We start from the raw sequence: 13,232 nt of genomic DNA on the forward strand, positions 1-13,232 counted from the left end.
GAATTAAATTTGTCGCATTAAAGTGCTCCTTATCTGTTAATTTCGATTTATACCCTTGCCAGTTTTATGCAGAAACAAGTAACAATGTTTAAGGGATGTGGTGTGTTCAATGTTCCTGCAATAACCGTATTACGCAGTGTGAGAAGTGAAACACAGACCACCCAATGCGTGCCCCAAACCGACTGACGTAAACAATAAAAATGGCCGGTTAGCTCAGTTGGTTGGAGCGTGGTGCTAATAACGCCAAGGTCGCGGGTTCGATCCCCACATGGGCCATTAGTAATTTATGATATTACTTTAGTGACTTTGAAAATCCGGACTTGAGTCACACGGAAATTCACGCAAAAAGTCAGAGGAAATTGTATTTGAAATAGCATTCATTGCAATGTTTGATATATCTTTGCCCCTGGGACGGAGAAAAAAACTCTTTCTGTTCATTCTTCATTTATCCTTCTTTTCTCACTCACCTTTCCGTGTCTCCATCTCTTTCCGTCTGTCTCTTTTCCCATCTCTCCAATTCTTTCCATTTCCGGAACTATTTTTCCAGGTATGCTTTCTGACAAACATTACAACCTGTGTCACTCAGTGTCCGGGTATGTTTACTGACACACATTACAATCTGTGTCACTCAGTATCCGGGTATGTTTACTGACACACATTACAATCTGTGTCACTCAGTATCCGGGTATGTTTCCTGACACACATTACAATCCGTGTCACTCAGTATCAGGGTGTGTTTACTGACACACATTACAATCCGTGTCACGCAGTATCCGGGTATGTTTACTGAAAAACATTACAATCCGTGTCACACAGTATCCGGGTGTGTTTACTGAAAAAACATTACAATCCGTGTCACTCAGTATCAGGGTGTGTTTACTGACACACATTACAAACTGTGTCACTCAGTATCAGGGTGTGTTTACTGACACACATTACAAACTGTGTCACTCAGTATCCGGGTGTGTTTACTGACACACATTACAATCTGAGTCACTGAGTATCTAACAATGTGAAGCAACGAGTTTTATTCCCGCTGTGATATCTCTCTGTCGGTTTGCTGATAAACGTTTAACTCGGGGCTTGTTCCCTTTAATGATCACAAGCAGTTAGAAACAGACAGAACGGAGATGAGGAAAAGGCATCAGTTCAGAAACCAAATGCTTCAAATCACATGTTCGCCGGCGCTGAGAGAGGCAAAAAACAGAGAAAAATGCAGAAAGAAATAAAGCTAAATAAAGATGCTATGAATATTTCTCATCCTTGATGCTTCTCTATTCCTTCCCCAAGCCTCCAGCGCCGGTTAAAATTTCTGTGTAAATTAATGCGAGATTCGACCCAAAGAACGAGATCCAAACAACCAAATTTTGCTGAAATTTGGGATTCAACCAGGGACTTTCAAATTTTTGGATTCTCAACTAAGCTATATCGACTCCATCCCAAGTTAGAGTGTATGGCGTTGCTTTGGAAAAAACAAACATAAACCGGGTGGAATTGCCTCTCCCGCTCACTCCTTACCTCGGGGGAATGGGACCCGACCAGATCTCGGAACTCAGGTTATGTTAATGTTCTGCTGATGATATCTTAATATTATCTTGTGTTTGGGCCACTTTTAACCAGGTTCGTGGACACATTCTTCTATCATCCCGTCTCCCACATCGCGCCTCTCTCTCATTCATTCTTTCATCCATTGAATCCATCAGGTTGCGGGAATCAGAGCTCACCCTCAAACCCCCAACACACAAACCCCCAGTCAATAATTTACACTCTTTATAAACACAAAATGGTAATACACCAGGGGAGACTTCACAGTTATGGACACGGAACGAAATACACCAAAGTGTTTATAAACACAGAAAGTGGACACACCAGGGGAGACCACACAGTTTTGGACACGGAGTGAAAAACACTTTAGTTTTCATGAGAAGCTACAGAACACGTAATGTCTGTAAAATTTCCATTCTTTTCCCGGCACTGATGGGCTCTGAAGGGAGAGATGGGCCCGCAGACACTCTGATCCGCACTGATCCCGAGCTGCAGGTGAATTGAAATAAAGTTCAATCAGTAGCAGCGAGCGGTTGGAGAGAGATCAAGGTCCAGAATCAAGGAGGACATTTCTGATACTGCCCTTGAATCTAATTTATATCAAATACTCCTTGAACTCTCTGCCGGGGGAATTTGGAACTGAGGATCGCTTGTGAAATCAGCCTAAAGATAAAAACACAAACCACCCTAAGTGGGGCTCGAAACCACGAGCCTGACAACAGAAAACTCAGCACAGGCCTGGGATATTCCTGCTCTGTGGGGCTCAGTGCCACTCCGGTGAGATCAGGAAACGCACCCCAGACCGGAAACTGTGGTTTTCCTGCTTTGTGTGGAGCAGGTGAACTGCCTCTGCCCAGTGTGACTGCGTCGATGAGTTTCCAGCTCTGATTGGTAATTGAATCCCTTCCCACAGTCCCCACATTTCCACGGTTTCTCCGTGGTCCGGGTGTCCTTGTGTCTCTCCAGGTTGGACGATCAGTTGAAGCCTCGTCCACACGCAGGACACGTGTACGGTTTCTCCCCGCTGTGAATGGTGCGGTGTTTTTTCAGACTGTGTGACTGGTGAAAGCTCTTTGCACAGTCAGTGCACTGGAACGCTCTCACTCGGGTGTGTGTCTCGGTGCTTTTCCAGTCACACTGATGTTTGAATTCTTGTCCCACAGACAGAAAAGACAAACATTTCTCCTTCCACATTCAAAGGTCGATGATATTCAGGTCCTGGTGAATCGAGTGACTCTGTCAGATCTTGATGTGATACTTGGTTTGAATTTCCCGTCTGCAAATCCTCCCCTTCTGATACCCTGTAAAAGTTTACAAAAGTCATCACTCTAAATAAAGGATCGAAATTTGGAACAGACAATTCTAGTTTCTATGGAACTTTCCATCCTCTCTTTTCCGCCAAAGCCGTAAATCCCCGTCCCACACACTCTCCCTCCTCCCTGTGCTGAAATCCAAACCCATCCCACCATCTCCAATATTTCTTCCCTCCACTCCCAGTTTTCTCCCTCCCTCTCCTCTGGTTGGGTTCAGTTCTACACCCGCTGTGGGCAGAGTGAGAATAAAATAAATGAGGCAATGATTTTCTCTCCTGGTCACTGGGATCCTGAAGCCCCGCCCACTCTTTGTTCCTGTCACTGGGACCCTGAAGCCCCGCCCACTCTTTGTTCCTGTCACTGGGACCCTGAAGCCCCGCCCACTCTTTGTTCCTGTCACTGGGACCCTGAAGCCCCGCCCACTCTTTGTTCCTGTGCCAAGATGGCCGCGCATGCGCCAAGATTCTACCATGACTTCCGCTCGCAAGATGGCGGCCCGTCACACTGCTTTTCGGACGGCTGCTGGTCGGGCCTGTCACTGTGGTGCAAACACTGGGCCTGTGGACGCATATTTGTGGCCTCAAGATGTGATCAGGTGCTTGTGAACCTTCTCCGCCTACCCACAGGTCCCATTCCTCCCCCGTCTTCTCCCGGCCTCCGACTCGCCTCTTCCTCCTCAGTCCTTCGCCACCACTCGCACTGCTCATGCTCAGAGCACAGCCCGGTCCTGCCACTGCGCACGGTTCTCCTGTAGTCATTGATAGGGCACATTCTGAGGCGCGGGGGATTGTGGGGAAATGCCCCGCCATTGAAAGCCGGAATTGCCGAACAGAAAATTAATCATTGTCATCCCGTCGAGGTTGGTGCCAGGGAGGCAACAAACATAATAAATTAATTTGCAAAAACCCGAGTGCTCAGCCCTTCCCCATGGTGCGAGGTAAACTGGCCGCTACTTTTCCGTTCGTAAGTCGCAACTCAGGCCCGACACGCCCAGTCTGGTTTAATTGCGAAATGTTCTCTAACTCGAATTCAGACCTGTCATTATCAGGGAAATTGACGAGGTCTCATTTTTTCTGTGCCCTACCCGAGAGCCAGTTAATGGCTTTAATAAGCTGGCAACAATTTTTGCAAAAGTGGAAAGAGGAGAAAAATTCCACGAGCGATGCCTCAATACACAAGGGACCACGTACACTGTGACACCAAATCGAGTGCTACTTACACGGGACACCAAATCCGGGAACAAATTACACTGAGACACCAAATCCAGGGACCACTTACACTTGGACATCAAATCCAGGAAACACTTATACTGAGACATCAAATCCAAGGACACGTACACAGGGAAACGAAATATAGAGACCACTTACACAGAGACACCAAATCCAGGGACCACTTGCACTGAGACGTCAAGTCCAGGGATCATTTACATTGGGACACCAAATACAGGGATCAGTTACACAGAGACACCAAATCCAGCGACCACTTATATGGTGACATCCTTTTTGCACCTTCTCCAGTATCTCTTTGTCCTTCATATAATATGGAGACCAGAACTGTTCGCAGTACTCCAAGTGTAGTCTAATCATGGTTCTATACAATTTTAACATATCTTTCCAATTCTTTCTCTCTAGAAATGAACCCTAGTGCTTGGTTTGCTTTTTTATGGCCTTTTTAACCTGCATCACTAATTTTAGTGATTTGTGTATCTGTGTCCCTAGATCCCTCTACTCCTCTACCCCATATAGACTCTTATTGTGCAAGCATTATGAGGCCTCCTTGTTCTTGCAACCAAAATGCTCCACTTCATCCTCATCTTTATTAAAATTCATTTGCCAATTACACCCCCATTCTGCAAGTTTATTAATGTCTTCTTGTATATTCTTGTAGTCTTCATCAGTCTCAGCTATACCCCGCCCCAAACTGATGTAATCCGTAAATTTTATATTGTACATCCAATTCCCGAGTCCAAATCGTTTATACAAATTGTGAACAGTGGACCCAGCACCGATCCTTGTGGAACACCACTTTCCACCTTTTACCAGTCTGAGTAGCGACCCTTAACCCCTACTTTCTGCTTTAATGCAATGATCAAGAGAAACATCTTTACACAGGGAATGTGAAACTGTGGAAATCACTTCCAAAGTTCTGTAATGACAAGTGGCCTCATGTTTTTATCCAAGACATCGCACAGCCCAGTCATTTACTCCAAATATTGATGCAATGGTTCAAGCTAAGAGGTGCCAGGTATCGGGAGCAGCAGTAGAAGTAAATAAAATCTAAATGTAAGTCAGTACCAATATAGTTCATCTTCATGTATTTCTAGTTTAATAACTTTTGCTGAATGTGGCCCAGGCCAAGTGCCATGATATCGGATCAGGCTCTTCATCGAAAATGAGTTTGACAAGCCTGAGATAGAAAATGTGAAGCGGATTACGCTCATCCACTAACCCAGCAACTTCTTCAAAAAACTCAAGCAAGTTTTTAAGACACGACCTTGTTTTCCGGAAACCGCGTTGAGTATCTCTAATGGCCCCTTCTCTTTCCCCGTGATCATAAACAGCATCGCTTAGGATCCCTCCAAGCATCTTCCCTCTGATCGATTTCACACTGATGGGCCCGTCATCGCTTGGCTCTGATTTGTCCCCTTTAATGAAAATGGGAACGACGTGAGCTACCTTATAATCTGAGGCGACAATCCTTGACTCCATTGAGCAGTTGAAGATACATGCAAGGGGCTCACAGAGCACCCGTGCCATCTCTTTAAACACCCGTGGGTGAATATCATCTGGACCTGGAGCACAATCTATTTTGAAATTTCGTATTTTATCCAAGATGACATCCCTTTCTATTTTAATATTTATGATGTTATTGTCGACAGCACATCCCACAGCTGGCATCTGAGCATCATCCACGGGAGTGTAGGCTGATGAGAAATAATCATTTAACAGCTCTGCCATAGTCCGGGATTCTGACCTGAACTGCCTTTCAGTGGACCTAAACTATCTTTAATGGTCTTCTGAATCCTGACGGAGCTGAAAAGGCGTTTGCTTTTATTCCCACAATTCTGCACCATCTTCTTTTCCAATGATCTCGTAGCTTCTCTAATGGCTGCTTTTGTCTCCCTCGATTGTGGGTGATATTTGACACTATCCTCCTGTAAACTGAATTAATCCTGATCTGACCTGAGTTAAATGTAAGACAGTTCGGGGAGTCAGGAATCATTCACCCCGAGACCTAAACCAACAGGTAAAACCCCAGACGGTTCCTTCGTTCGGTTTCCTCTGGTTCCTCGGCAGATATTTGTCAGGATGCCGAAACCCAGCTTTCTTACAGTCCACTCCTGGAGGCCCCACTCCCTGAGCCTACAACCTTCAGCAGTGTCAGTGGTGGAGTTCACAAATGAACTGAAACCCTTCGGAATTCGAAAACAATTTTGCGTTTCCAAAATAAAAGGACTGACATTTATTGTGGAAACAGTCTGGTGTCGCTCACTGCAGAAACATCCTTGTCAGAGTGAAGCGGCTCTCCTGCAATCTTTAGACCTTGTCTGTCAAGAAGAATTCTTATTTCCGTGAAGGCAATCTCAGGTTATATGGTGGAAGATCGGCCGTGCTCAGCTGGCCATCGAAACCGTGCATTTTTTTGAAGACAAAACATATATTTGAAACCAGGAAATACGAGACCATGAATCTTAAGGTAAAAGTTTACCTACCGTCCCTGGGTGGGCTTGAACCACCAACTTTTCAGTTAACAGCCGAATGCGCTAACCGATTGCGCCACAGAGACACAATACGTTTGCTAATGAACCATTGATTCAACGACCTAAAAATTCATGTTGCAGCGATCAATATAACATCTCTCCACCATCAGTTTACTTTTCCAAAATAAAGGGTGTGAAGCTTGCATGAGTGAAAATCTGTGCTGTATTATTTCTGAACATTAAACTCACCTTGCCATTAAACATCTGTATGTTGGAAGCCTTAGTCCCATCGTGGCAGAGAGGATTGATTTTTCGAGCTGTGATTCTCCATTCTCTGCTCCAGTAATTTTCAGGTGTGGTGAAAATGAGAGGAGATGAAACGAGCAGGTCCAACGAGCAGGTCTGTGGCACTACACGGTGTCTACAAAGTTGTCTCTTGTACTTACAGTGCAGCGGACGGCAGTTTTCACCATTAAACCAGTAACTATGATGTTAAGAAAAAATGTGGCCGACAAACATTGGATTTCAGCGCGGTGACACTGGGTCAGAGTAAAGTTCAGTTAATGCGATTGCCGAGTGGCGAGAGGGTGGATTTGGAACTCCTGTGCGGCTGCACTGCGCATTGTCCAGATCTGCTTGGAGCGATATTCCCTTCAATTCATCACTGATTCAATGTCTCTTTTTCTTGTAATTGGTGAGATTTCAAAAGTTGAAAACGACCCGTGCTGACCCCAACCTCGCCACTTACACGCTGACAGATACAATGCGGTCACAGTCTGGTTCATTGAGATGAAATCCGAAAGCGATTTCACAGTCGAATGCAAAGCGAACTAAACTCATTTAAAGAAAGTGCAGGTCACAGAGGTGCCTTCAAAGTCCCGATTTTTCGAAGCAGAACTGGAAAATGCGCAATGCAGCAGCACAGGAATTCCAAATGAACTCTCCGTGGAGGTAAATGAGTGACAGGAGCAGAAGGACATGCCACGTGAAAGATTTGGACCCAGACCTGCTGCATGAGACTTTAAATGTTGTTCACCTTTAACTGTCGCTCATAGTGTCAGAACAGTCACTGTTATCATTAGCCTTCTTGCACTGCAACTCCTCAATAGCCCCAGGTTATCACAGCATCGCTTTCTTCAAATTGAATCCCAGTGTGAAAACTTACACGATTTCAAACCTAAGCAAAGGTGTGAGAGATTGGAAGGAGAGTGCGAGTGGAGATCATGGGCCGGGGGGCAGTGATATCATCACCTGAGCATTAAGATATCCCACAAACCAAAGAAGCAGGGAGATGAGATCTGTGTGTCTATTTTCCCGGCATGTGCAAAATCCATCCCTTCTCAATGGCCAGCACTGTTCTTTCCCTCTCTCCCTGCTGTCCAGGTCAGGATGGGATTCATGAATTCCCCTGGGTTTTCATGAAGCATCTAATTCACCCGGCAGCTGGAGGAGTAGAGGAAGCGGGAGGGGAAAAATAGTCAGAAACAGGAGATGCCACGTGAAACGGGCGGAATCTTTTGCGTTTCAGTTGCTTCAAATGATCCACGGCAGCCCTGCCTCGCCTCGTAGCTTTCCCAGGAGCTGCATCGATTCGGCCGGTGCGTGCGTGCATTTTGGAAATGGAAACAGAGACATCCGCTGCTTGTAGGAGTATTTAACCTCAATTTTCCATTTCACGCGCAGGCCTACCCACACTCGGTACTGTCATGGCCTGAACACGTCTTTCGTGTTCTCAAAGAAAATGCCACTTTGTGCGAGCAGGTGTTTGGACTGGACTGCACTGAGCTGAGTCACTGAGGATATTCAATTAATGAAATCAGTACTTCAAACAGAAAACATTCTTCACTCACTCATCCTGATACATTAGCGTCTCGATTCTTGAATTATTGTTTCATTCATTGCAAAATAGGATCAGGAATAGGCCATTCAGCCCCTCGAGCCTCCAGGTTAATACACACTTCTTGAGGTGGGGTGCCCAGAACTGAATGCAGTCCGCCAGATGGCGTCTCACCAGAGCTCTGTGCAGCTGAAACATAACTTCCACCTCTTTGCATTCGACCCCTATACAGATAAACGGGGAGAGTGAGAGCTCAAGAGAGAAAGCGAGAGAGAGCAAAAGGAAGAGAAAGAGGGAGAGAGAGCACTATGCATTGACAAACTTTCTCAGGAGTTCATTTGAAACCCCACTGAGCTTTCGAACCACTTGCTCTGCCGCATCAAAAGTTCATAAGCAGCATATGGGTAATGTGAAATCATATAATTCATAACCGGTTTAGTCGCGCAATGGGGAGCACATCGGAATTTTCGCTCAGAAATTGTGTGTTCGCATCGCACCACCGTTAAATTTTAGTTCGTTGATTTCGGAGCTGGGAAGTGAAATTTTGCAGCAAAACCGGAACAGGATCATTAATATCTGTCAAGGAAGGGAAACAGCCCCCATCCATTTTCTCTTATACTAGTGGCTCCAGTCCCACCCGAATTTATAATGCTTAATCCACTCTGAGCTGGATTGGCGAAACACTCTCAAGAAGGAGGCTCATCATCTGCTTACCGCGGAAGACAATATGCTGGACTTCCAGCTCTGTCAGACGGGATGTTCCTTCAGACAGGTTTCTAACTGGACACATTCATCCTGCTGCCTGCGAGCATTGGTGCTTGAGGGGTATAATTCTTGCTTCGGGTAATTCTATTCCTGTAAAAGTAGCACGTGAAGATCGCAAGATGGAAAGTATCGTGGCTGAGCGGTCTAACGCGCTGGTTTAAAGCTCAATCTAAATCCCATAATTTGGAGATGGATCAAAATCATAGTTTGTGGCTCCAATTCCGAAGCCTCCCTCTGTAAACTAAGAAGACTAACCATCTCATCTGCGATTGCGACAGAGTAGGCTGGAGGAACCACATGGCTGAACAAATAACTAGATGCATTACGAAACACACCAATTGTAAATAGAAACTTAGAAAATTGGAACAGGAGTCGGACATTCGGCCGTTCGAGCCTGCTCCGCCATTCAATACGAACATGGCTGATCCTGGACCTCAATACCATATTCCCGCTCTCTCCCCATACCACTTGATGCCTTTTGTGTCTAGAAATCTATCCAGCTCATTCTTACATATATTCATTGACTTGGCCTCCACAGTCTTCAGTGGTAGAGAATTCCATAGGTTCACCACCCTCTGAGTGAAGAAATTTCTCCTCATCTCAGTCCGAAATATTCTCATCTGCTATTGCAACTGCATACGCCAGAGGAACCACAAGGCGATGCAAATAACTAGATGCATTTTGGAACACACCAATTGTACCTTCAACTCCGGCCGACATTTTCACAAGGAAAAGGATTGGTTGGTTTCGGTGGGCCTCGACTAACAACCTCGCCATTTCCCGGCCCTGGACTGTCATATAAGGACCGCGCACTGACTGGTTGCGCCGCTGGAGCCCAGTCACTTTGATCACCTGTCCCACTCTGCTGGAAAGAATCTTAAGGTGAGAGGCACTTACCTGTGGAAACGTGTCCAGTCATTGTGATGAAAATAATATCTGCACACTCACTTTCAGCTTCTTTCACATCCTCTGCTCCATCGCACGACAATCGGGTTTTCTGCGAATAGGCCAAAATGAACATTGGCAGAAATTCTAACAGCAGTGGGATTCAAACCCACGCCTCCGTCGAAATTTGATGGAACACCTGAGACCGCGAGGGCACGCTACCATAATGTCACAGTAATGTTTAAAGAGCTGTTTAATGCTCAAATAAATGAATTGAAGCTAATTGACCGCATTTACCCCGTGCTGGGGTTGTTCTCCTTGGAGCAGGGAACATTTCGAGGAGATTCGATAGAAGTGTTCAAAATAATGTAGGGTTTAGATAAAGTAAATAAATAGAAACTGTTCCCATTGGCGGAAGGGTCGAAAAGCAGAGGACACAGATTGAAGGTGATTGGCAAAAGACCCAAAGGCGACATGGGGAAACACTTCTTTACCAACGAGTAGTTGTAAACTGGAACGCGCAGCCTGAAAGAATGGTGGAAGCAGATCCAATCGTGGCTTTCAAAAAGTAATTTGATAAGTACTTGAAGGGAAGAAATGCAGTGTACCGGAAAGGAGCGGGGGAATGGGACTGACTGGATTGCTCTTACAATGAGCCTGCACGGGCTTGATTGGCTGAATAACTTCCTTCTGTACTGTAACCATACCTCAAGGGCAATGAGGGATGGGCAATAAATGCTGGCCTCGCCAGCGACGCCCACATCCCATGAACGAACTCAAAAAATAATGGGTGTATAATTCTATTTATACAGTTTATTTTCATTGCATGCATTTCTCTATCTCTCCATGTGTCTGTCTCTTGTGTTATCCCCTGATAGACTTCTCAGGCTTCCTTGAACGGCGATGGCTGATCTAACCTGCAACACCAGCAGAGGAGGTTAAAGAAAGATTGGGACAGGAGGAAAAGTAAAGGGGCAACCCAGCTGCTGCAGCCAATGTCTACGCATTAATGCCTCTTCTCTCTCACAGTGAAACAGAGGCACCAGTTTGATTAAAGTATACTTATAGTAGATTGTATATTAACACCATTCCGAGACCGACGGCAATCATATCATGGAATCATACAATCATAGAAAGTTACCCCACAGAAGGAGGCTATTCGGCCCTTCGTGTCTGAGCCGTCCGAAAAAGAGGTATCGAGCCTTAACCCACGTTCCAGAGTTTGGTCCATAGTCTTTGGGACTAACCCCTCTGCCTCCATGAATGGATCTCCTTGATGCTCCCAAATCAGAGTTGGGTTCTTACTACCCGTTTAATGTTTACATGCCTGTGGAAGACTTTTGGATTGCCTTTTATGTTGGCCGCCAGTCTATTCTCATACCCTCTCTTTGCCCCTCTTATTTCCCCTTTCAGTTCCCCTCTGAACTTTCCATATTCTGCCTGGTGATTGAATAAAAAAAAAGTTAGGATTTCCATCAGCCTGAAACAGAAAGTTATTCGTTAATTAATGGCTATTTGAACAAATATTCGTCTTTTTTCAGAGTTTAATGAGTATTGCGAAATTAATACAGTAAACTATTTTGTAGAAGTTAATTCCCTGAACGGGAAAGGGACCCGTCTCCCACACTGAGAGCATTTGCAGACGGCAGCTACCTTCTGAGGATTTCCTAAAACACCGTCTGCGGCAGAGTTTTTGTAGTGTAGTGGTTATCAAGTTCGCAAAACACGCGAAAAGTCCCCGGTTCAAAACCAGGTGGAAACATTTTTGGGCCACCCCCTCTGCCTCCATGAGTCGATCTCCTTCATGCTCCCGAATCAGAGTTGGGTTCGTACGACCCGTTTAATGTTTACATGCCTGTGGAAGACGGCAGCTATCTTCTGAGGGTTTACTATAACAACGTCTGCGGCAGAGTTTCTGTCGTTTGGGGGTTATCACATTCGCCGACGACGTGAATGGTCCCCTGTATGAAACCGGGCAGAATCATTTTTGGGCCGCCCCCTCTGCCTCCATGAGTCGATATCCTTTCTGGTCCCGAATCAGAGTTGGGTTCTCACGACCCGTTTAATGTTTACATGCCTGTGGAAGACTTTTGAATTCCCTTTTATGTTGGCCGCCAGTCTATTCTCATACCCTCTCTTTGCCCCTCTTATTTCCCCTTTCAGTTCCCCTCTGAACTTTCTATATTCTGCCTGGTGAATGAATAAAAAAAAGTTCGGATTTCCGTCAGTCTGAAACAGAAAGTTATTAGTTGATTAATGGCGACTTGAACAACTATTCGACTTTTTTCAGAGTTTAATGAGTATTGTGAAATTAAAACAGTGAACTATTTTGTCGAAGTTAATTCCCGAAACGAGAATGGGACCCGTCTCCCACATTGAGAGCTTTTGCAGACTGCAGCGACCTTCTGAGGGTTTCCTAAAACAACGGGCGCAGCAGAGTTACTGTAGTGTAATGGTTATCATGTTCGCTTATAAACGTGAAAAGTCCCCGGTTCGAAATTAATACAGTAAACTATTTTGTAGAATTTAATTCCCTGAACGGGACAGGGACCCGTCTCCCACACTGAGAGCATTTGCAGTCGGCAGCTATCTTCTGAGGGTTTCCGAAAGCGAAATGTATCGCAGATTTTCTGTAGTGAAGTGGTTATCACGTTCGCCTCATACGCGAAAGGTCCCCGGTTCGAAACCGGGCAGAAACATTTTGAAAAAGTTACCCACTAAAAATCAAGAAGTATGAAAAAAAGCAAGAATTCAGTCTGTGGTTAAATGTGAATAAAATACCTCACAGAACCCATATATTTTCCATTCTCTGCATAGTTCAATACACATTCAAACACTACACATATACAGACAGTGTCTCGCCCTCATTCACGTTTCATGTCCCGACTGTGTAGGAAGCCCCTCTCAAAGCTGCACATTGCGATTGTTTTCAGTTGATTTGTGAGAGGTCATTAAAGGATCCTGCAGCGCTGCCTCGGTTTATAAATACAGTTATAAACAGCATTGCAGCCGCGGCAACAAACAGATCAGTTTTTCGATGTTCGATGTTCCCCAGCTCCCGCATTGAGTGAGGCCACGAGAGCAACAACATTCAGGCCGCCTGTCCGATCACAAGTGGCTGGCGGGAAGCTGCAATTGCCGCTTCAGGCAGCGCATTATTGCCCATCCGTGGGAAACAAGGTAACAC

The 13,232-nt window shown here is 45.4% G+C and overlaps 3 non-coding genes across 3 annotated transcripts; 2 read left to right on the top strand and 1 right to left on the bottom strand.

Annotated features, from left to right (window-relative positions):
- Positions 1 to 202: 202 nt before the first annotated feature.
- On the top strand, positions 203 to 276 carry trnai-aau (transfer RNA isoleucine (anticodon AAU)). The gene has a single exon. It is a non-coding gene; the product is annotated as a tRNA-Ile (tRNA).
- Positions 277 to 6,570: 6,294 nt separating this feature from the next.
- trnan-guu (transfer RNA asparagine (anticodon GUU)) lies at positions 6,571 to 6,644 on the bottom strand. The gene has a single exon. It is a non-coding gene; the product is annotated as a tRNA-Asn (tRNA).
- A 6,027-nt stretch (positions 6,645 to 12,671) lies between these two features.
- trnam-cau (transfer RNA methionine (anticodon CAU)) lies at positions 12,672 to 12,744 on the top strand. Its single transcript has one exon. It is a non-coding gene; the product is annotated as a tRNA-Met (tRNA).
- Positions 12,745 to 13,232: the final 488 nt, after the last annotated feature.

Source organism: Heptranchias perlo, chromosome 20, assembly GCF_035084215.1.
Source record: "Heptranchias perlo isolate sHepPer1 chromosome 20, sHepPer1.hap1, whole genome shotgun sequence".
Lineage (NCBI taxonomy): Eukaryota > Metazoa > Chordata > Chondrichthyes > Hexanchiformes > Hexanchidae > Heptranchias > Heptranchias perlo.